Consider the following 24,216-nt stretch of genomic DNA (forward strand, 5'->3'; position numbering starts at 1 on the left):
ACGGTGTGTGTGATCTACTGTGAGATACGGTGTGTGTGATCTACTGTGAGATACGGTGTGTGTGATCTACTGTGAGATACGGTGTGTGTGATCTACTGTGAGAGACGGTGTGTGATCTGCTGTGAGAGACGGTGTGTGTGATCTACTGTGAGATATGGTGTGTGATCTACTGTGAGAGACTGTGTGTGATCTACTGTGAGAGACGGTGTGTGATCTACTGTGAGAGACGGTGTGTGATCTACTGTGAGAGACTGTGTGTGATCTACTGTGAGAGACGGTGTGTGATCTGTGAGATATGGTCTGTGATCTACTGTGAGAGACGGTGTGTGATCTACTGTGAGAGACGGTGTGTGATCTACTGTGAGAGACGGTGTGTGATCTACTGTGAGAGACGGTGTGTGTGATCTACTGTGAGAGACGGTGTGTGTGATCTACTGTGAGAGACGGTGTGTGATCTACTGTGAGAGACGGTGTGTGTGATCTACTGTGAGAGACGGTGTGTGATCTACTGTGAGAGAGACGGTGTGTATGATCTACTGTGAGATATGGTGTGTGATCTACTGTGAGAGACGGTGTGTGATCTACTGTGAGATACGGTGTGTGATCTACTGTGAGATACGGTGTGTGATCTACTGTGAGAGAGACGGTGTGTGATCTACTGTGAGAGACGGTGTGTGATCTACTGTGAGATATGGTGTGTGATCTACTGTGAGAGAGACGGTGTGTGTGATCTACTGTGAGATATGGTGTGTGATCTACTGTGAGAGAGACGGTGTGTGTGATCTACTGTGAGAGAGACGGTGTGTGTGATCTACTGTGAGAGAGACGGTGTGCGATCTACTGTGAGAGAGACAGTGTGCGATCTACTGTGAGAGAGACGGTGTGCGATCTACTGTGAGAGAGACGGTGTGCGATCTACTGTGAGAGAGACGGTGTGCGATCTACTGTAAGAGAGACGGTGTGGGATCTACTGTGAGAGACGGTGTGTGATCTACTGTGAGAGAGACAGTGTGAGATCTACTGTGAGAGAGACGGTGTGTATGATCTACTGTGAGAGAGACGGTGTGTGATCTACTGTGAGAGAGACGGTGTGTGATCTACTGTGAGAGAGACGGTGTGTGATCTACTGTGAGAGAGACGGTGTGTGATCTACTGTGAGAGAGACGGTGTGTGATCTACTGTGAGAGAGACGGTGTGTGATCTACAGTGAGAGAGACGGTGTGTGATCCACTCTGAGATACTGTCTGTGATCTACTGTGAGAGATGGTGTGTGTGATCTACAGAGAGAGATGGTGTGTGATCTACTGTAAATGATGGTGTGTGATCTACTGTGAGAAAGACGGTTTGTGATCTACTGTGAGAGAGACGGTGTGTGATCTACTGTGAGATACGGTGTGTGTGATCTACTGTGAGATACGGTGTGTGATCTACTGTGAGATACTGTGTGTGATCTACTGACCTGTGACCTGTATAATCAGTGAGGGTCAGTGTGCACTGTATAGTCACTGAAAGACCATGTGACCTGTATAATCAGTGAGGGTCAGTGTGCACTGTATAGTCAGTGAGAGACAGTGTACACTGTATAATCAGTGAGGGTCAGTGTGCACTGTATAGTCACTGAGAGACAGTGTGCACTGTATAGTCAGTGAGAGACAGTGTGCACTGTATAGTCAGTGAGAGACGGTGTGCACTGTATAGTCAGTGAGAGACAGTGTGCACTGTATAGTCAGTGAGAGACAGTGTACACTGTATAATCAGTGAGGGTCAGTGTGCACTGTATAGTCAGTGAGAGACGGTGTGCACTGTATAGTCACTGAAAGACCATGTGACCTGTATAATCAGTGAGGGTCAGTGTGCCCTGTATAGTCAGTGAGAGACAGTGTGCACTGTATAATCAGTGAGGGTTAGTGTGCACTGTATAGTCAGTGAGAGACAGTGTGCACTGTATAATCAGTGAGGGTTAGTGTGCACTGTATAATCAGTGAGGGTTAGTGTGCACTGTATAGTCAGCGAGAGACGGTGTGCACTGTATAGTCACTGAAAGACCATGTGACCTGTATAATCAGTGAGGGTCAGTGTGCACTGTGTAGTCAGTGGGGGTCAGTGTGCACTGTATAGTCACTGAGAGACAGTGTGCACTGTACAACCAGTGAGAGACAGTGTGCACTGTACAGTCAGGTGACCTGACCTGTATAATCAGTGAGAGACAGTGTGCACTGTATAGTCAGTGAGGGTTAGTGTGCACTGTATAGTCAGTGAGAGACAGTGTGCACTGTATAGTCACTGAAAGACCGTGTGACCTGTATAATCAGTGAGGGTCAGTGTGCCCTGTATAGTCAGTGAGCACTGTATAGTCAGCGAGAGACGGTGTGCACTGTATAGTCACTGAAAGACCGTGTGACCTGTATAATCAGTGAGGGTCAGTGTGCCCTGTATAGTCAGTGAGGGTCAGTGTGCACTGTATAATCAGTGAGGGTCAGTGTGCACTGTATAGTCAGTGAGGGTCAGTGTGCACTGTATAGTCAGTGAGAGACGGTGTGCACTGTATAGTCACTGAAAGACCATGTGACCTGTATAATCAGTGAGGGTCAGTGTGCACTGTATAGTCAGTGAGCACTGTATAGTCAGTGAGAGACAGTGGGCACTGTACAGTCGGTGAGAGACAGTGGGCACTGTACAGTCGGTGAGAGACAGTGTGCACTGTACAGTCGGTGAGAGACAGTGTGCACTGTACAGTCAGTGAGGGTCAGTGTGCACTGTACAGTCAGTGAGGGTCAGTGTGCACTGTACAGTCAATGAGGGTCAGTGTGCACTGTATAGTCAGAGCAAGCCCATGTGACCTGTATAATCAGTGAGGGTCAGTGTGCACTATATAGTCACAGCAAGCCCATGTGACCTGTATAATCAGTGAGGGTCAGTGTGCACTGTATAGTCAGTGAGAGACAGTGTGCACTGTATAGTCAGTGAGAGACAGTGTGCACTGTATAATCAGTGAGGGTCAGTGTGCACTGTATAGTCAGTGAGAGACAGTGTGCACTGTATAATCAGTGAGGGTCAGTGTGCACTGTATAGTCACTGAGAGACAGTGTGCACTGTATAATCAGTTAGGGTCAGTGTGCACTGTATAGTCAGTGAGAGACAGTGTGCACTGTATAGTCACTGAGAGACAGTGTGCACTGTATAGTCAGTGAGAGACCGTGTGCACTGTATAATCAGTGAGGGTCAGTGTGCACTGTATAGTCAGTGAGAGACAGTGTGCACTGTATAGTCAGTGAGGGTCAGTGTGCACTGTATAGTCACTGAGAGACAGTGTGCACTGTATAGTCAGTGAGGGTCAGTGTGCACTGTACAGTCACTGAGGGTCAGTGTGCACTGTACAGTCAGAGCAAGCCCATGTGACCTGTATAATCAGTGAGGGTCAGTGTGCACTGTATAGTCAGTGAGAGACAGTGTGCACTGTATAGTCAGCGAGAGACGGTGTGCACTGTATAGTCACTGAAAGACCATGTGCACTGTATAATCAGTGAGGGTCAGTTGCACTGTACAGTCAGCGAGGGTCAGAGTGCACTGTACAGTCAGTGAGAGACAGTGTGCACTGTATAATCAGTGAGGGTTAGTGTGCACTGTATAGTCAGTGAGAGACAGTGTGCACTGTATAATCAGTGAGGGTCAGTGTGCACTGTATAGTCAGTGAGAGACAGTGTGCACTGTATAGTCAGTGAGGGTCAGTGTGCACTGTATAGTCACTGAGAGACAGTGTGCACTGTATAGTCAGTGAGGGTCAGTGTGCACTGTATAGTCAGTGAGAGACAGTGTGCACTGTATAATCAGTGAGGGTCAGTGTGCACTGTATAGTCACTGAGAGACAGTGTGCACTGTATAGTCAGTGAGGGTCAGTGTGCACTGTACAGTCAGTGAGGGTCAGTGTGCACTGTACAGTCAGAGCAAGCCCATGTGACCTGTATAATCAGTGAGGGTCAGTGTGCACTGTATAGTCAGTGAGAGACAGTGTGCACTGTATAGTCAGCGTGAGACGGTGTGCACTGTATAGTCACTGAAAGACCATGTGCACTGTATAATCAGTGAGGGTCAGTTGCACTGTACAGTCAGCGAGGGTCAGAGTGCACTGTACAGTCAGTGAGAGACAGTGTGCACTGTATAATCAGTGAGGGTTAGTGTGCACTGTATAGTCAGTGAGAGACAGTGTGCACTGTATAGTCAGTGAGGGTCAGTGTGCACTGTATAGTCAGTGAGAGACAGTGTGCACTGTACAGTCAGTGAGGGTCAGTGTGCACTGTACAGTCAGTGAGGGTCAGTGTGCACTGTACAGTCAGTGAGGGTTAGTGTGCACTGTATAGTCAGTGAGGGTCAGTGTGCACTGTATAGTCAGTGAGAGACAGTGTGCACTGTATAATCAGTGAGGGTCAGTGTGCACTGTATAGTCACTGAGAGACAGTGTGCACTGTATAGTCAGTGAGGGTCAGTGTGCACTGTACAGTCAGTGAGGGTCAGTGTGCACTGTACAGTCAGAGCAAGCCCATGTGACCTGTATAATCAGTGAGGGTCAGTGTGCACTGTATAGTCAGTGAGAGACAGTGTGCACTGTATAGTCAGCGAGAGACGGTGTGCACTGTATAGTCACTGAAAGACCATGTGCACTGTATAATCAGTGAGGGTCAGTTGCACTGTACAGTCAGCGAGGGTCAGAGTGCACTGTACAGTCAGTGAGAGACAGTGTGCACTGTATAATCAGTGAGGGTTAGTGTGCACTGTATAGTCAGTGAGAGACAGTGTGCACTGTATAATCAGTGAGGGTCAGTGTGCACTGTATAGTCAGTGAGAGACAGTGTGCACTGTATAGTCAGTGAGGGTCAGTGTGCACTGTATAGTCAGTGAGGGTCAGTGTGCACTGTATAGTCAGTGAGAGACAGTGTGCACTGTATAGTCAGTGAGGGTCAGTGTGCACTGTATAGTCAGTGAGAGACAGTGTGCACTGTATAATCAGTGAGGGTCAGTGTGCACTGTATAGTCAGTGAGAGACAGTGTGCACTGTATAGTCAGTGAGGGTCAGTGTGCACTGTATAGTCAGTGAGAGACAGTGTGCACTGTATAATCAGTGAGGGTCAGTGTGCACTGTATAGTCACTGAGAGACAGTGTGCACTGTATAGTCAGTGAGGGTCAGTGTGCACTGTACAGTCAGTGAGGGTCAGTGTGCACTGTACAGTCAGTGAGGGTCAGTGTGCACTGTACAGTCAGAGCAAGCCCATGTGACCTGTATAATCAGTGAGGGTCAGTGTGCACTGTACAGTCAGTGAGGGTCAGTGTGCACTGTACAGTCAGAGCAAGCCCATGTGACCTGTATAATCAGTGAGGGTCAGTGTGCACTGTATAGTCACTGAAAGACCATGTGACCTGTATAATCAGTGAGGGTCAGAGTGCCCTGTATAGTCAGTGAGAGACAGTGTGCACTGTATAGTCAGTGAGAGACAGTGTACACTGTATAATCAGTGAGGGTCAGTGTGCACTGTATAGTCAGTGAGAGACGGTGTGCACTGTATAGTCACTGAAAGACCATGTGACCTGTATAATCAGTGAGGGTCAGTGTGCCCTGTATAGTCAGTGAGAGACAGTGTGCACTGTATAATCAGTGAGGGTTAGTGTGCACTGTATAGTCAGTGAGAGACAGTGTGCACTGTATAATCAGTGAGGGTTAGTGTGAACTGTATAATCAGTGAGGGTTAGTGTGCACTGTATAGTCAGCGAGAGACGGTGTGCACTGTATAGTCACTGAAAGACCATGTGACCTGTATAATCAGTGAGGGTCAGTGTGCACTGTGTAGTCAGTGGGGGTCAGTGTGCACTGTATAGTCACTGAGAGACAGTGTGCACTGTACAACCAGTGAGAGACAGTGTGCACTGTACAGTCAGGTGACCTGACCTGTATAATCAGTGAGAGACAGTGTGCACTGTATAGTCAGTGAGGGTTAGTGTGCACTGTATAGTCAGCGAGAGACGGTGTGCACTGTATAGTCACTGAAAGACCATGTGACCTGTATAATCAGTGAGGGTCAGTGTGCACTGTATAGTCAGTGAGGGTCAGTGTGCACTGTATAGTCAGTGAGAGACGGTGTGCACTGTATAGTCACTGAAAGACCATGTGACCTGTATAATCAGTGAGGGTCAGTGTGCACTGTATAGTCAGTGAGAGACTGTGTGTGATCTACTGTGAGAGACGGTGTGTGATCTACTGAGAGAGACTGTGTGTGATCTACTGAGAGAGACTGTGTGTGATCTAATGTGAGATACGGTGTGTGATCCACTGTGAGATACGGTGTGTGATCTACTGTGAGAGTCGGTGTGTGATCTACTGTAAGAGTCGGTGTGTGATCTACTGTGAGACACTGCGTGTGATCTACTGTGAGACACGGTGTGTGATCTACTGAGAGAGACGGTGTGTGATCTACTGTGAGAGAGGCGGTGTGTGATCTACTGTGAGAGAGGCGGTGTGTGATCTACTGTGAGAGAGACAGCGTGTGATCTACTGAGAGAGACCTGCGTGTGATCTACTGAGAGAGACTGCGTGTGATCTACTGTGAGAGAGATGGTGCGTGATCTACTGTGTGATACGGTGTGTGATCTACTGAGAGAGACTGCATGTGATCTACTGTGAGAGACGGTGTGATCTACTGTGAGAGAGACTGTGTGTGATCTACTGTGAGAGGCAGTGTGAGATCTACCGTGAGAGTCAGTGTGTCATCTACTGTGAGCGAGACGGCGTGTGTGATCTACTGTGAGAGGCAGCGTGAGATCTACTTGAGACGGTGTGATCTACTGTGAGAATCGGTGTGTGATCTACTGTGAGAGACGGTGTGTGATCTACTGTGTGAGAGACGGTGTGTGATCTACTGTGAGATATGGTGTGTGATCTACTGTGAGAGAGACTGTGTGTGATCTACTGTGGGATACGGTGTGTGATCTACTGTGAGAGAGACTGTGTGTGATCTACTGTGGATACGGTGTGTGATCTACTGTGTGAGAGACGGTGTGTGATCTACTGTGTGAGAGACGGTGTGTGATCTACTGTGAGAGACAGTGTGTGATCTACTGTGAGAGACGGTGTGTGATCTACTGTGAGAGAGACGGTGTGTTATCTACTGTGAGAGAGACGGTGTGTGATCTACTGTGAGAGGCAGTGTGAGATCTACCGTGAGAGTCAGTGTGTCATCTACTGTGAGCGAGACGGCGTGTGTGATCTACTGTGAGAGGCAGCGTGAGATCTACTTGAGACAGTGTGTGATCTACTGTGAGAGACGGTGTGTGATCTACTGTGAGAAACTGTGTGTGATCTACTGAGAGAGACTGTGTGTGATCTAATGTGAGATACGGTGTGTGATCCACTGTGAGATACGGTGTGTGATCTACTGTGAGAGTCGGTGTGTGATCTACTGTAAGAGTCGGTGTGTGATCTACTGTGAGACACTGCGTGTGATCTACTGTGAGACACGGTGTGTGATCTACTGAGAGAGACGGTGTGTGATCTACTGTGAGAGAGGCGGTGTGTGATCTACTGTGAGAGAGGCGGTGTGTGATCTACTGTGAGAGAGACAGCGTGTGATCTACTGAGAGAGACCTGCGTGTGATCTACTGAGAGAGACTGCGTGTGATCTACTGTGAGAGAGATGGTGCGTGATCTACTGTGTGATACGGTGTGTGATCTACTGAGAGAGACTGCATGTGATCTACTGTGAGAGACGGTGTGATCTACTGTGAGAGAGACTGTGTGTGATCTACTGTGAGAGGCAGTGTGAGATCTACCGTGAGAGTCAGTGTGTCATCTACTGTGAGCGAGACGGCGTGTGTGATCTACTGTGAGAGGCAGCGTGAGATCTACTTGAGACGGTGTGATCTACTGTGAGAATCGGTGTGTGATCTACTGTGAGAGACGTTGTGTGATCTACTGTGTGAGAGACGGTGTGTGATCTACTGTGAGATATGGTGTGTGATCTACTGTGAGAGAGACTGTGTGTGATCTACTGTGGGATACGGTGTGTGATCTACTGTGAGAGAGACTGTGTGTGATCTACTGTGGATACGGTGTGTGATCTACTGTGTGAGAGACGGTGTGTGATCTACTGTGTGAGAGACGGTGTGTGATCTACTGTGAGAGACAGTGTGTGATCTACTGTGAGAGACGGTGTGTGATCTACTGTGAGAGAGACGGTGTGTTATCTACTGTGAGAGAGACGGTGTGTGATCTACTGTGAGAGGCAGTGTGAGATCTACCGTGAGAGTCAGTGTGTCATCTACTGTGAGCGAGACGGCGTGTGTGATCTACTGTGAGAGGCAGCGTGAGATCTACTTGAGACGGTGTGTGATCTACTGTGAGAGACGGTGTGTGATCTACTGTGAGAAACTGTGTGTGATCTACTGTGAGATACAGTCTGTGATCTACTGTGAGAGACGGTGTGTGATCTACAGAGAGAGACGGTGTCTGATCTACAGAGAGAGACGGTGTGTGATCTACAGAGAGAGACGGTGTGTGATCTACTGAGAGAGACTGCGTGTGATCTACTGAGAGAGACTGTGTGTGATCTACTGAGAGAGACTGTGTGTGATCTAATGTGAGATACGGTGTGTGATCCACTGTGAGATACGGTGTGTGATCTACTGTGAGAGATGGTGTGTGATCTACTGTGAGAGAGACGGTGTGTGATCTACTGTGAGAGAGACGGTGTGTGATCTACTGTGAGAGGCAGTGTGTGATCTACTGTGTGAGAGACGGTGTGTGATCTACTGTGAGATATGGTGTGTGATCTACTGTGAGAGAGACTGTGTGTGATCTACTGTGGGATACGGTGTGTGATCTACTGTGAGAGAGACTGTGTGTGATCTACTGTGGATACGGTGTGTGATCTACTGTGTGAGAGACGGTGTGTGATCTACTGTGTGAGAGACGGTGTGTGATCTACTGTGAGAGACAGTGTGTGATCTACTGTGAGAGACGGTGTGTGATCTACTGTGAGAGAGACGGTGTGTTATCTACTGTGAGAGAGACGGTGTGTGATCTACTGTGAGAGGCAGTGTGAGATCTACCGTGAGAGTCAGTGTGTCATCTACTGTGAGCGAGACGGCGTGTGTGATCTACTGTGAGAGGCAGCGTGAGATCTACTTGAGACGGTGTGTGATCTACTGTGAGAGACGGTGTGTGATCTACTGTGAGAAACTGTGTGTGATCTACTGTGAGATACAGTCTGTGATCTACTGTGAGAGACGGTGTGTGATCTACAGAGAGAGACGGTGTCTGATCTACAGAGAGAGACGGTGTGTGATCTACAGAGAGAGACGGTGTGTGATCTACTGAGAGAGACTGCGTGTGATCTACTGAGAGAGACTGTGTGTGATCTACTGAGAGAGACTGTGTGTGATCTAATGTGAGATACGGTGTGTGATCCACTGTGAGATACGGTGTGTGATCTACTGTGAGAGATGGTGTGTGATCTACTGTGAGAGAGACGGTGTGTGATCTACTGTGAGAGAGACGGTGTGTGATCTACAGTGAGAGAGGGTGTGTGATCCACTCTGAGATACGGTCTGTGATCTACTGTGAGATACGGTCTGTGATCTACTGTAAAAGATGGTGTGTGATCTACTGTGAGAAAGGCTGTGTGTGATCTACTGTGAGATGGTGTGTGATCTACTGTGAGATGGTGTGTGATCCACTCTGAGATACAGTGTGTGATCCATTCTGAGATACGGTCTGTGATCTACTGTGAGAGATGGTGTGTGATCTACTGTGAGAAAGGCTTGTGTGATCTACTGTGAGAGATGGTGTGTGATCTACTGTGAGAGAGACTGCGTGTGATCTACTGAGAGAGACTGCGTGTGATCTACTGTGAGAGAGATGGTGCGTGATCTACTGTGTGATACGGTGTGTGATCTACTGAGAGAGACTGCATGTGATCTACTGTGAGAGACGGTGTGATCTACTGTGAGAGAGACTGTGTGTGATCTACTGTGAGAGGCAGTGTGAGATCTACCGTGAGAGTCAGTGTGTCATCTACTGTGAGCGAGACGGCGTGTGTGATCTACTGTGAGAGGCAGCGTGAGATCTACTTGAGACGGTGTGATCTACTGTGAGAGACGGTGTGTCATCTACTGTGAGAGACGGTGTGTGATCTACTGTGAGAGACGGTGTGTGATCTACTGTGTGAGAGACGGTGTGTGATCTACTGTGAGATATGGTGTGTGATCTACTGTGAGAGAGACTGTGTGTGATCTACTGTGAGATACGGTGTGTGATCTACTGTGAGAGAGACTGTGTGTGATCTACTGTGAGATACGGTGTGTGATCTACTGAGTGAGAGACGGTGTGTGATCTACTGTGTGAGAGACGGTGTGTGATCTACTGTGAGAGAGACGGTGTGTGATCTACTGTGAGAGAGACGGTGTGTGATCTACTGTGAGAGGCAGTGTGAGATCTACCGTCAGAGTCAGTGTGTCATCTACTGTGAGCGAGACGGAGTGTGTGATCTACTGTGAGAGGCAGCGTGAGATCTACTTGAGACGGTGTGTGATCTACTGTGAGAGAGACGGTGTGTGATCTACTGTGAGAGACGGTGTGTGATCTACTGTGAGATATGGTGTGTGATCTACTGTGAGAGACGGTGTGTGATCTACTGTGAGAGAGACGGCGTGTGATCTACTGTGGGAGATGGTGTGTGTGATCTACTGTGAGATACGGTGTGTGTGATCTACTGTGGGAGATGGTGTGTGATCTACTGTGAGAGACGGTGTGTGTGATCTACTGTGAGAGAGATGGTCTGTGATCCACTCTGAGATACGGTCTGTGATCTACTGTGAGAGATGGTGTGTGATCTACTGTGAGATATGGTCTGTGATCTACTGTGAGAGATGGTGTGTGATCTACTGTGAGAGAGACGGTCTGTGATCCACTCTGAGATACGGTCTGTGATCTACTGTGAGAGATGGTGTGTGATCTACTGTGAGAGATGGTCTGTGATCTACTGTGAGAGACGGTCTGTGATCTACTGTGAGAGACGGTCTGTGATCTACTGTGAGAGACGGTCTGTGATCTACTGTGAGAAAGACGGTGTGTGATCTACTATGAGAAAGACGGTGTGTGATCTACTGTGAGAAAGACGGTGTGTGATCTACTGTGAGAGACGGTGTGTGATCTACTGTGAGATGGTGTGTGATCTACTGTGAGAGATGGTGTGTGATCTACTGAGAGAGATGGTGTGTGATCCACTCTGAGATACGGTGTGTGATCCACTCTGAGATACGGTCTGTGATCTACTGTGAGAGGTGGTGTGTGATCTACTGTGAGAGAGACGGTGTGTGATTTACTGTGAGTCCATGTGTGATCTACTGTGAGAGACGATGTGTGATCTACTGTGAGAGAGACTATGTGAGATCTACTGTGAGAGACAGTGTGAGATCTACTGTGAGAGAGACTATGTGTGATCTACTGTGAGAGACAGTGTGAGATCTACTGTGAGAGTCAGTGTGTGATCTACTGTGAGAGTCCGTGTGTGATCTGTGAGAGACAGTGTGTGATCTACTGTGAGAGACAGTGTGAGATCTACTGTGAGAGTCGGTGTGTGATCTACTGTGAGAGACAACGTTTGATCTACAGAGAGAGACGGTGTTTGATCTACTGTGAGTTACGGTCTGTGATCTACTGTGAGAGACGGTGTGTGATCTACTGTGAGAGACAGTGTGTGATCTACTGTGAGAGACAGTGTGAGATCTACAGTGAGAGACAGTGTGAGATCTACTGTGAGAGTCAGTGTGTGATCTACTGTGAGAGACAGTGTGTGATCTACTGTGAGAGACAGTGTGAGATACAGTGTGAGATCTACTGTGAGAGTCAGTGTGTGATCTACTGTGAGAGACAATGTTTGATCTACAGAGAGAGACGGTGTGTGATCTACTGTGAGTTACGGTCTGTGATCTACTGTGAGAGACGGTGTGTGATCTACTGTGAGAGACGGTGTGTGATCTACTGTGAGAGAGACGGTGTGTGATCTACTGTGAGAGAGACGGTGTGTGATCTACTGTGAGAGAGACGGTGTGTGATCTACTGTGAGAGAGACGGTGTGTGATCTACTGTGAGAGAGACGGTGTGTGATCTACTGTGAGAGAGACGGTGTGTGATCTACAGTGAGAGAGACGGTGTGTGATCTACTGTGAGAGATGGTGTGTGTGATCTACAGAGAGAGATGGTGTGTGATCTACTGTAAATGATGGTGTGTGATCTACTGTGAGAGAGACGGTTTGTGATCTACTGTGAGAGAGACGGTGTGTGATCTACTGTGAGAGAGACGGTGTGTGATCTACTGTGAGAGACGGTGTGTGATCTACTGTGAGAGACGGTGTGTGATCTACTGTGAGAAACGGTGTGTGATCTACAGAGAGAGACGGTGTGTGATCTACAGAGAGAGACGGTGTGTGATCTACTGTGAGAGACTGTGTGATCTACTGTGAGAGACTGTGTGATCTACTGTGAGAGAGACGGTGTGTGATCTACTGTGAGAGACGGTGTGTGATCTACTGTGAGATATGGTGCGTGATCTACTGTGAGAGAGACGGTGTGTGATCTACTGTGGGAGATGGTGTGTGATCTACTGTGAGATACGGTGTGTGTGATCTACTGTGGGAGATGGTGTGTGATCTACTGTGAGAGACTGTGTGTGTGATCTACTGTGAGAGAGATGGTCTGTGATCCACTCTGAGATACGGTCTGTGATCTACTGTGAGAGATGGTGTGTGTGATCTACTGTAAAAGATGGTCTGTGATCTACTGTGAGATATGGTCTGTGATCTACTGTGAGATATGGTCTGTGATCTACTGTGAGAGATGGTCTGTGATCTACTGTGAGAGACGGTGTGTGATCTACTGTGAGAAAGACGGTGTGTGATCTACTGTGAGAAAGACGGTGTGTGATCTACTGTGAGAAAGACGGTGTGTGATCTACTGTGAGAGACGGTGTGTGATCTACTGTGAGAGAGACTATGTGAGATCTACTGTGAGAGACAGTGTGAGATCTACTGTGAAAGTCAGTGTGTGATCTACCGTGAGAGACATTGTGTGATCTACCGTGAGAGACAGTGTGAGATCTACCGTGAGAGACAGTGTGAGATCTACCGTGAGAGACAGTGTGAGATCTACTGTGAGAGAGACTATGTGTGATCTACTGTGAGAGACAGTGTGAGATCTACAGTGAGAGACAGTGTGAGATCTACAGTGAGAGACAGTGTGAGATCTACTGTGAGAGTCAGTGTGTGATCTACTGTGAGAGACAGTGTGTGATCTACTGTGAGAGACAGTGTGAGATACAGTGTGAGATCTACTGTGAGAGTCAGTGTGTGATCTACTGTGAGAGACAATGTTTGATCTACAGAGAGAGACGGTGTGTGATCTACTGTGAGTTACGGTCTGTGATCTACTGTGAGAGACGGTGTGTGATCTACTGTGAGAGACGGTGTGTGATCTACTGTGAGAGAGACGGTGTGTGATCTACTGTGAGAGAGACGGTGTGTGATCTACTGTGAGAGAGACGGTGTGTGATCTACTGTGAGAGAGACGGTGTGTGATCTACTGTGAGAGAGACAGTGTGTGATCTACTGTGAGAGAGACGGTGTGTGATCTACAGTGAGAGAGACGGTGTGTGATCTACTGTGAGAGATGGTGTGTGTGATCTACAGAGAGAGATGGTGTGTGATCTACTGTAAATGATGGTGTGTGATCTACTGTGAGAGAGACGGTTTGTGATCTACTGTGAGAGAGACGGTGTGTGATCTACTGTGAGAGACGGTGTGTGATCTACTGTGAGAGACGGTGTGTGATCTACTGTGAGAAACGGTGTGTGATCTACAGAGAGAGACGGTGTGTGATCTACAGAGAGAGACGGTGTGTGATCTACTGTGAGAGACTGTGTGATCTACTGTGAGAGACTGTGTGATCTACTGTGAGAGAGACGGTGTGTGATCTACTGTGAGAGACGGTGTGTGATCTACTGTGAGAGACGGTGTGTGATCTACTGTGAGATATGGTGCGTGATCTACTGTGAGAGAGACGGTGCGTGATCTACTGAGAGAGACGGTGTGTGATCTACTGTGAGAGACGGTGTGTGATCTACTGCGAGAGAGACGGTGTGTGATCTACCGTGAGAGACAGTGTGAGATCTACTGTGAGAGAGACTATGTGTGATCTACTGTGAGAGACAGTGTGTGATCTACTGTGAGATACTGTGTGTGATCTACTGTGAGAGAGACGGTGTGTGTGATCTACTGTGAGATACGGTGTGTGATCTACTGCGAGAAAGACAGTGTGTGGTCTACTGTGAGAGATGGTGTGTGATCTACTGTGAGAGACTGTGTGTGATCTGCTGTGAGAGACGGTGTGTGTGATCTACTGTGAGAGACTGTGTGTGTGATCTACTGTGAGAGACTGTGTGTGTGATCTACTGTGAGAGATCCTGTGTGATCTACTGTGAGAGATCCCGTGTGATCCACTCTGAGATACAGTCTGTGATCTACTGTGAGAGATGGTGTGTGATCTACTGTGAGAGATGGTGTGTGATCTACTGTGAGAAAGACTATGTGTGATCTACTGTGAGAAAGGCTGTGTGTGATCTACTGTGAGAAAGGCTGTGTGTGATCTACTGTGAGATATGGTGTGTGATCTACTGTGAGATATGGTGTGTGATCTACTGTGAGATATGGTCTGTGATCTACTGTGAGAGATGGTGTGTGATCTACTGTGAGAAAGACGGTGTGTGATCTACTGTGAGAAAGGCTGTGTGTGATCTACTGTGAGAAAGGCTGTGTGTGATCTACTGTGAGAAAGGCTGTGTGTGATCTACTGTGAGAGACGGTGTGTGATCTACTGTGAGATACGGTGTGTGTGATCTACTGTGAGATACGGTGTGTGTGATCTACTGTGAGATACGGTGTGTGTGATCTACTGTGAGATACGGTGTGTGTGATCTACTGTGAGAGACGGTGTGTGATCTGCTGTGAGAGACGGTGTGTGTGATCTACTGTGAGATATGGTGTGTGATCTACTGTGAGAGACTGTGTGTGATCTACTGTGAGAGACTGTGTGTGATCTACTGTGAGAGACGGTGTGTGATCTACTGTGAGAGACGGTGTGTGATCTACTGTGAGAGACTGTGTGTGATCTACTGTGAGAGACGGTGTGTGATCTGTGAGATATGGTCTGTGATCTACTGTGAGAGACGGTGTGTGATCTACTGTGAGAGGCAGCGTGAGATCTACTTGAGACGGTGTGTGATCTACTGTGAGAGAGACGGTGTGTGATCTACTGTGAGAGACGGTGTGTGATCTACTGTGAGATATGGTGTGTGATCTACTGTGAGAGACGGTGTGTGATCTACTGTGAGAGAGACGGCGTGTGATCTACTGTGGGAGATGGTGTGTGTGATCTACTGTGAGATACGGTGTGTGTGATCTACTGTGGGAGATGGTGTGTGATCTACTGTGAGAGACGGTGTGTGTGATCTACTGTGAGAGAGATGGTCTGTGATCCACTCTGAGATACGGTCTGTGATCTACTGTGAGAGATGGTGTGTGATCTACTGTGAGATATGGTCTGTGATCTACTGTGAGAGATGGTGTGTGATCTACTGTGAGAGAGACGGTCTGTGATCCACTCTGAGATACGGTCTGTGATCTACTGTGAGAGATGGTGTGTGATCTACTGTGAGAGATGGTCTGTGATCTACTGTGAGAGACGGTCTGTGATCTACTGTGAGAGACGGTCTGTGATCTACTGTGAGAGACGGTCTGTGATCTACTGTGAGAAAGACGGTGTGTGATCTACTATGAGAAAGACGGTGTGTGATCTACTGTGAGAAAGACGGTGTGTGATCTACTGTGAGAGACGGTGTGTGATCTACTGTGAGATGGTGTGTGATCTACTGTGAGAGATGGTGTGTGATCTACTGAGAGAGATGGTGTGTGATCCACTCTGAGATACGGTGTGTGATCCACTCTGAGATACGGTCTGTGATCTACTGTGAGAGGTGGTGTGTGATCTACTGTGAGAGAGACGGTGTGTGATTTACTGTGAGTCCATGTGTGATCTACTGTGAGAGACGATGTGTGATCTACTGTGAGAGAGACTATGTGAGATCTACTGTGAGAGACAGTGTGAGATCTACTGTGAGAGAGACTATGTGTGATCTACTGTGAGAGACAGTGTGAGATCTACTGTGAGAGTCAGTGTGTGATCTACTGTGAGAGTCCGTGTGTGATCTGTGAGAGACAGTGTGTGATCTACTGTGAGAGACAGTGTGAGATCTACTGTGAGAGTCGGTGTGTGATCTACTGTGAGAGACAACGTTTGATCTACAGAGAGAGACGGTGTTTGATCTACTGTGAGTTACGGTCTGTGATCTACTGTGAGAGACGGTGTGTGATCTACTGTGAGAGACAGTGTGTGATCTACTGTGAGAGACAGTGTGAGATCTACAGTGAGAGACAGTGTGAGATCTACTGTGAGAGTCAGTGTGTGATCTACTGTGAGAGACAGTGTGTGATCTACTGTGAGAGACAGTGTGAGATACAGTGTGAGATCTACTGTGAGAGTCAGTGTGTGATCTACTGTGAGAGACAATGTTTGATCTACAGAGAGAGACGGTGTGTGATCTACTGTGAGTTACGGTCTGTGATCTACTGTGAGAGACGGTGTGTGATCTACTGTGAGAGACGGTGTGTGATCTACTGTGAGAGAGACGGTGTGTGATCTACTGTGAGAGAGACGGTGTGTGATCTACTGTGAGAGAGACGGTGTGTGATCTACTGTGAGAGAGACGGTGTGTGATCTACTGTGAGAGAGACGGTGTGTGATCTACTGTGAGAGAGACGGTGTGTGATCTACTGTGAGAGAGACGGTGTGTGATCTACAGTGAGAGAGACGGTGTGTGATCTACTGTGAGAGATGGTGTGTGTGATCTACAGAGAGAGATGGTGTGTGATCTACTGTAAATGATGGTGTGTGATCTACTGTGAGAGAGACGGTTTGTGATCTACTGTGAGAGAGACGGTGTGTGATCTACTGTGAGAGAGACGGTGTGTGATCTACTGTGAGAGACGGTGTGTGATCTACTGTGAGAGACGGTGTGTGATCTACTGTGAGAAACGGTGTGTGATCTACAGAGAGAGACGGTGTGTGATCTACAGAGAGAGACGGTGTGTGATCTACTGTGAGAGACTGTGTGATCTACTGTGAGAGACTGTGTGATCTACTGTGAGAGAGACGGTGTGTGATCTACTGTGAGAGACGGTGTGTGATCTACTGTGAGATATGGTGCGTGATCTACTGTGAGAGAGACGGTGTGTGATCTACTGTGGGAGATGGTGTGTGATCTACTGTGAGATACGGTGTGTGTGATCTACTGTGGGAGATGGTGTGTGATCTACTGTGAGAGACTGTGTGTGTGATCTACTGTGAGAGAGATGGTCTGTGATCCACTCTGAGATACGGTCTGTGATCTACTGTGAGAGATGGTGTGTGTGATCTACTGTAAAAGATGGTCTGTGATCTACTGTGAGATATGGTCTGTGATCTACTGTGAGATATGGTCTGTGATCTACTGTGAGAGATGGTCTGTGATCTACTGTGAGAGACGGTGTGTGATCTACTGTGAGAAAGACGGTGTGTGATCTACTGTGAGAAAGACGGTGTGTGATCTACTGTGAGAAAGACGGTGTGTGATCTACTGTGAGAGACGGTGTGTGATCTACTGTGAGAGAGACTATGTGAGATCTACTGTGAGAGACAGTGTGAGATCTACTGTGAAAGTCAGTGTGTGATCTACCGTGAGAGACATTGTGTGATCTACCGTGAGAGACAGTGTGAGATCTACCGTGAGAGACAGTGTGAGATCTACCGTGAGAGACAGTGTGAGATCTACTGTGAGAGAGACTATGTGTGATCTACTGTGAGAGACAGTGTGAGATCTACAGTGAGAGACAGTGTGAGATCTACAGTGAGAGACAGTGTGAGATCTACTGTGAGAGTCAGTGTGTGATCTACTGTGAGAGACAGTGTGAGATCTACTGTGAGAGTCAGTGTGTGATCTACTGTGAGAGACAATGTTTGATCTACAGAGAGAGACGGTGTGTGATCTACTGTGAGTTACGGTCTGTGATCTACTGTGAGAGACGGTGTGTGATCTACTGTGAGAGACGGTGTGTGATCTACTGTGAGAGAGACGGTGTGTGATCTACTGTGAGAGAGACGGTGTGTGATCTACTGTGAGAGAGACGGTGTGTGATCTACTGTGAGAGAGACGGTGTGTGATCTACTGTGAGAGAGACGGTGTGTGATCTACTGTGAGAGAGACAGTGTGTGATCTACTGTGAGAGAGACGGTGTGTGATCTACAGTGAGAGAGACGGTGTGTGATCTACTGTGAGAGATGGTGTGTGTGATCTACAGAGAGAGATGGTGTGTGATCTACTGTAAATGATGGTGTGTGATCTACTGTGAGAGAGACGGTTTGTGATCTACTGTGAGAGAGACGGTGTGTGATCTACTGTGAGAGACGGTGTGTGATCTACTGTGAGAGACGGTGTGTGATCTACTGTGAGAAACGGTGTGTGATCTACAGAGAGAGACGGTGTGTGATCTACAGAGAGAGACGGTGTGTGATCTACTGTGAGAGACTGTGTGATCTACTGTGAGAGACTGTGTGATCTACTGTGAGAGAGACGGTGTGTGATCTACTGTGAGAGACGGTGTGTGATCTACTGTGAGAGACGGTGTGTGATCTACTGTGAGATATGGTGCGTGATCTACTGTGAGAGAGACGGTGCGTGATCTACTGAGAGAGACGGTGTGTGATCTACTGTGAGAGACGGTGTGTGATCTACTGCGAGAGAGACGGTGTGTGATCTACCGTGAGAGACAGTGTGAGATCTACTGTGAGAGAGACTATGTGTGATCTACTGTGAGAGACAGTGTGTGATCTACTGTGAGATACTGTGTGTGATCTACTGTGAGAGAGACGGTGTGTGTGATCTACTGTGAGATACGGTGTGTGATCTACTGCGAGAAAGACAGTGTGTGGTCTACTGTGAGAGATGGTGTGTGATCTACTGTGAGAGACTGTGTGTGATCTGCTGTGAGAGACGGTGTGTGTGATCTACTGTGAGAGACTGTGTGTGTGATCTACTGTGAGAGACTGTGTGTGTGATCTACTGTGAGAGATCCTGTGTGATCTACTGTGAGAGATCCCGTGTGATCCACTCTGAGATACAGTCTGTGATCTACTGTGAGAGATGGTGTGTGATCTACTGTGAGAGATGGTGTGTGATCTACTGTGAGAAAGACTATGTGTGATCTACTGTGAGAAAGGCTGTGTGTGATCTACTGTGAGAAAGGCTGTGTGTGATCTACTGTGAGATATGGTGTGTGATCTACTGTGAGATATGGTGTGTGATCTACTGTGAGATATGGTCTGTGATCTACTGTGAGAGATGGTGTGTGATCTACTGTGAGAAAGACGGTGTGTGATCTACTGTGAGAAAGGCTGTGTGTGATCTACTGTGAGAAAGGCTGTGTGTGATCTACTGTGAGAAAGGCTGTGTGTGATCTACTGTGAGAGACGGTGTGTGATCTACTGTGAGATACGGTGTGTGTGATCTACTGTGAGATACGGTGTGTGTGATCTACTGTGAGATACGGTGTGTGTGATCTACTGTGAGAGACGGTGTGTGATCTGCTGTGAGAGACGGTGTGTGTGATCTACTGTGAGATATGGTGTGTGATCTACTGTGAGAGACTGTGTGTGATCTACTGTGAGAGACGGTGTGTGATCTACTGTGAGAGACGGTGTGTGATCTACTGTGAGAGACTGTGTGTGATCTACTGTGAGAGACGGTGTGTGATCTGTGAGATATGGTCTGTGATCTACTGTGAGAGACGGTGTGTGATCTACTGTGAGAGAGACGGTGTGTATGATCTACTGTGAGATATGGTGTGTGATCTACTGTGAGAGACGGTGTGTGATCTACTGTGAGATACGGTGTGTGATCTACTGTGAGATACGGTGTGTGATCTACTGTGAGAGAGACGGTGTGTGATCTACTGTGAGAGACGGTGTGTGATCTACTGTGAGATATGGTGTGTGATCTACTGTGAGAGAGACGGTGTGTGTGATCTACTGTGAGATATGGTGTGTGATCTACTGTGAGAGAGACGGTGTGTGTGATCTACTGTGAGAGAGACGGTGTGTGTGATCTACTGTGAGAGAGACGGTGTGTGATCTACTGTGAGAGAGACAGTGTGCGATCTACTGTGAGAGAGACGGTGTGCGATCTACTGTGAGAGAGACGGTGTGCGATCTACTGTGAGAGAGACGGTGTGCGATCTACTGTAAGAGAGACGGTGTGGGATCTACTGTGAGAGACGGTGTGTGATCTACTGTGAGAGAGACAGTGTGAGATCTACTGTGAGAGAGACGGTGTGTATGATCTACTGTGAGAGAGACGGTGTGTGATCTACTGTGAGAGAGACGGTGTGTGATCTACTGTGAGAGAGACGGTGTGTGATCTACTGTGAGAGAGACGGTGTGTGATCTACTGTGAGAGAGACGGTGTGTGATCTACTGTGAGAGAGACAGTGTGAGATCTACTGTGAGAGAGACGGTGTGTATGATCTACTGTGAGAGAGACGGTGTGTGATCTACTGTGAGAGAGACGGTGTGTGATCTACTGTGAGAGAGACGGTGTGTGATCTACTGTGAGAGAGACGGTGTGTGATCTACTGTGAGAGAGACGGTGTGTGATCTACTGTGAGAGAGACGGTGTGTGATCTACAGTGAGAGAGACGGTGTGTGATCCACTCTGAGATACTGTCTGTGATCTACTGTGAGAGATGGTGTGTGTGATCTACAGAGAGAGATGGTGTGTGATCTACTGTAAATGATGGTGTGTGATCTACTGTGAGAAAGACGGTTTGTGATCTACTGTGAGAGAGACGGTGTGTGATCTACTGTGAGAGACGGTGTGTGATCTACTGTGAGAGACGGTGTGTGATCTACAGAGAGAGACGGTGTGTGATCTACAGAGAGAGACGGTGTGTGATCTACAGAGAGAGACGGTGTGTGATCTACTGTGAGAGACGGTGTGTGATCTACTGTGAGAGATGGTGTGTGATCTACTGTGAGAAAGACGATGTGTGATCTACTGTGAGAAAGGCTGTGTGTGATCTACTGTGAGAAAGGCTGTGTGTGATCTACTGTGAGATATGGTGTGTGATCTACTGTGAGATATGGTGTGTGATCTACTGTGAGATATGGTCTGTGATCTACTGTAAAAGATGGTCTGTGATCTACTGTGAGATATGGTCTGTGATCTACTGTGAGATATGGTCTGTGATCTACTGTGAGAGATGGTCTGTGATCTACTGTGAGAGACGGTGTGTGATCTACTGTGAGAAAGACGGTGTGTGATCTACTGTGAGAAAGACGGTGTGTGATCTACTGTGAGAAAGACGGTGTGTGATCTACTGTGAGAGACGGTGTGTGATCTACTGTGAGAGAGACTATGTGAGATCTACTGTGAGAGACAGTGTGAGATCTACTGTGAAAGTCAGTGTGTGATCTACTGTGAGAGACATTGTGTGATCTACCGTGAGAGACAGTGTGAGATCTACCGTGAGAGACAGTGTGAGATCTACCGTGAGAGACAGTGTGAGATCTACTGTGAGAGAGACTATGTGTGATCTACTGTGAGAGACAGTGTGAGATCTACAGTGAGAGACAGTGTGAGATCTACAGTGAGAGACAGTGTGAGATCTACTGTGAGAGTCAGTGTGTGATCTACTGTGAGAGACAGTGTGTGATCTACTGTGAGAGACAGTGTGAGATACAGTGTGAGATCTACTGTGAGAGTCAGTGTGTGATCTACTGTGAGAGACAATGTTTGATCTACAGAGAGAGACGGTGTGTGATCTACTGTGAGTTACGGTCTGTGATCTACTGTGAGAGACGGTGTGTGATCTACTGTGAGAGACGGTGTGTGATCTACTGTGAGAGAGACGGTGTGTGATCTACTGTGAGAGAGACGGTGTGTGATCTACTGTGAGAGAGACGGTGCGTGATCTACTGTGAGAGAGACGGTGTGTGATCTACTGTGAGAGAGACGGTGTGTGATCTACTGTGAGAGATGGTGTGTGTGATCTACAGAGAGAGATGGTGTGTGATCTACTGTAAATGATGGTGTGTGATCTACTGTGAGAGAGACGGTTTGTGATCTACTGTGAGAGAGACGGTGTGTGATCTACTGTGAGAGACGGTGTGTGATCTACTGTGAGAGACGGTGTGTGATCTACTGTGAGAAACGGTGTGTGATCTACAGAGAGAGACGGTGTGTGATCTACAGAGAGAGACGGTGTGTGATCTACTGTGAGAGACTGTGTGATCTACTGTGAGAGACTGTGTGATCTACTGTGAGAGAGACGGTGTGTGATCTACTGTGAGAGACGGTGTGTGATCTACTGTGAGATATGGTGCGTGATCTACTGTGAGAGAGACGGTGCGTGATCTACTGAGAGAGACGGTGTGTGATCTACTGTGAGAGACGGTGTGTGATCTACTGCGAGAGAGACGGTGTGTGATCTACCGTGAGAGACAGTGTGAGATCTACTGTGAGAGAGACTATGTGTGATCTACTGTGAGAGACAGTGTGAGATCTACAGTGAGAGACAGTGTGAGATCTACAGTGAGAGACAGTGTGAGATCTACTGTGAGAGTCAGTGTGTGATCTACTGTGAGAGACAGTGTGTGATCTACTGTGAGAGACAGTGTGAGATCTACTGTGAGAGTCAGTGTGTGATCTACTGTGAGAGACAATGTTTGATCTACAGAGAGAGACGGTGTGTGATCTACTGTGAGTTACGGTCTGTGATCTACTGTGAGAGACGGTGTGTGATCTACTGTGAGAGACGGTGTGTGATCTACTGTGAGAGAGACGGTGTGTGATCTACTGTGAGAGAGACGGTGTGTGATCTACTGTGAGAGAGACGGTGTGTGATCTACTGTGAGAGAGACGGTGTGTGATCTACTGTGAGAGAGACGGTGTGTGATCTACAGTGAGAGAGACGGTGTGTGATCTACTGTGAGAGATGGTGTGTGTGATCTACAGAGAGAGATGGTGTGTGATCTACTGTGAGAGGGACGGTGTGTGATCTACTGTGAGAGACGGTTTGTGATCTACTGTGAGAGAGACGGTGTGTGATCTACTGTGAGAGACGGTGTGTGATCTACTGTGAGAGACGGTGTGTGATCTACTGTGAGAGACGGTGTGTGATCTACAGAGAGAGACGGTGTGTGATCTACAGAGAGAGACGGTGTGTGATCTACTGTGAGAGACTGTGTGATCTACTGTGAGAGAGACGGTGTGTGATCTACTGTGAGAGACGGTGTGTGATCTACTGTGAGATATGGTGCGTGATCTACTGTGAGAGAGACGGTGCGTGATCTACTGAGAGAGACGGTGTGTGATCTACTGTGAGAGACGGTGTGTGATCTACTGCGAGAGAGACGGTGTGTGATCTACTGTGAGAGATGGTGTGTGATCTACTGTGAGAGACGGTGTGTGATCTACTGTGAGATACGGTGTGTGATCTACTGTGAGATATGGTGTGTGATCTACTGTGAGAGACGGTGTCATCTACTGTGAGAGAGATGGTGTGTGATCTACTGTGAGATATGGTGTGTGATCTACTGTGAGAGAGACGGCGTGTGATCTACTGTGTGAGAGATGGTGTGTGATCTACTGTGAGAGACGGTGTGTGATCTACTGTGAGATACGGTGTGTAATCTACTGTGAGAGATGGTATGTGATCTACTGTGAGATATGGTGTGTGATCTACTGTGAGAGAGACGGTGTGTGTGATCTACTGTGAGAGAGACGGTGTGTGTGATCTACTGTGAGAGAGACTGTGTGTGATCTACTGTGAGAGAGACTGTGTGCGATCTACTGTGAGAGAGACGGTGTGCGATCTACTGTGAGAGAGACGGTGTGCGATCTACTGTGAGAGAGACGGTGTGTGATCTACTGTGGGAGATGGTGTGTGATGTACTGTGAGAGACGGTGTGTGATCTACTGTGAGAGACGGTGTGTGATCTACTGTGAGAGACGGTGTGTGATCTACTGTGA

The 24,216-nt window shown here is 47.8% G+C and overlaps 1 protein-coding gene across 1 annotated transcript in view; it reads right to left on the reverse strand.

Annotated features, from left to right (window-relative positions):
* The window catches only part of LOC140732866 (glutathione hydrolase 5 proenzyme-like), a 255,965-nt gene that overhangs the window by 135,024 nt on the left and 96,725 nt on the right, over positions 1 to 24,216 (reverse strand). The window lies entirely within an intron of this gene.

The sequence above is a fragment of the Hemitrygon akajei genome, chromosome 9 (genome assembly GCF_048418815.1).
Source record: "Hemitrygon akajei chromosome 9, sHemAka1.3, whole genome shotgun sequence".
In the NCBI taxonomy this organism is placed as follows: domain Eukaryota; kingdom Metazoa; phylum Chordata; class Chondrichthyes; order Myliobatiformes; family Dasyatidae; genus Hemitrygon; species Hemitrygon akajei.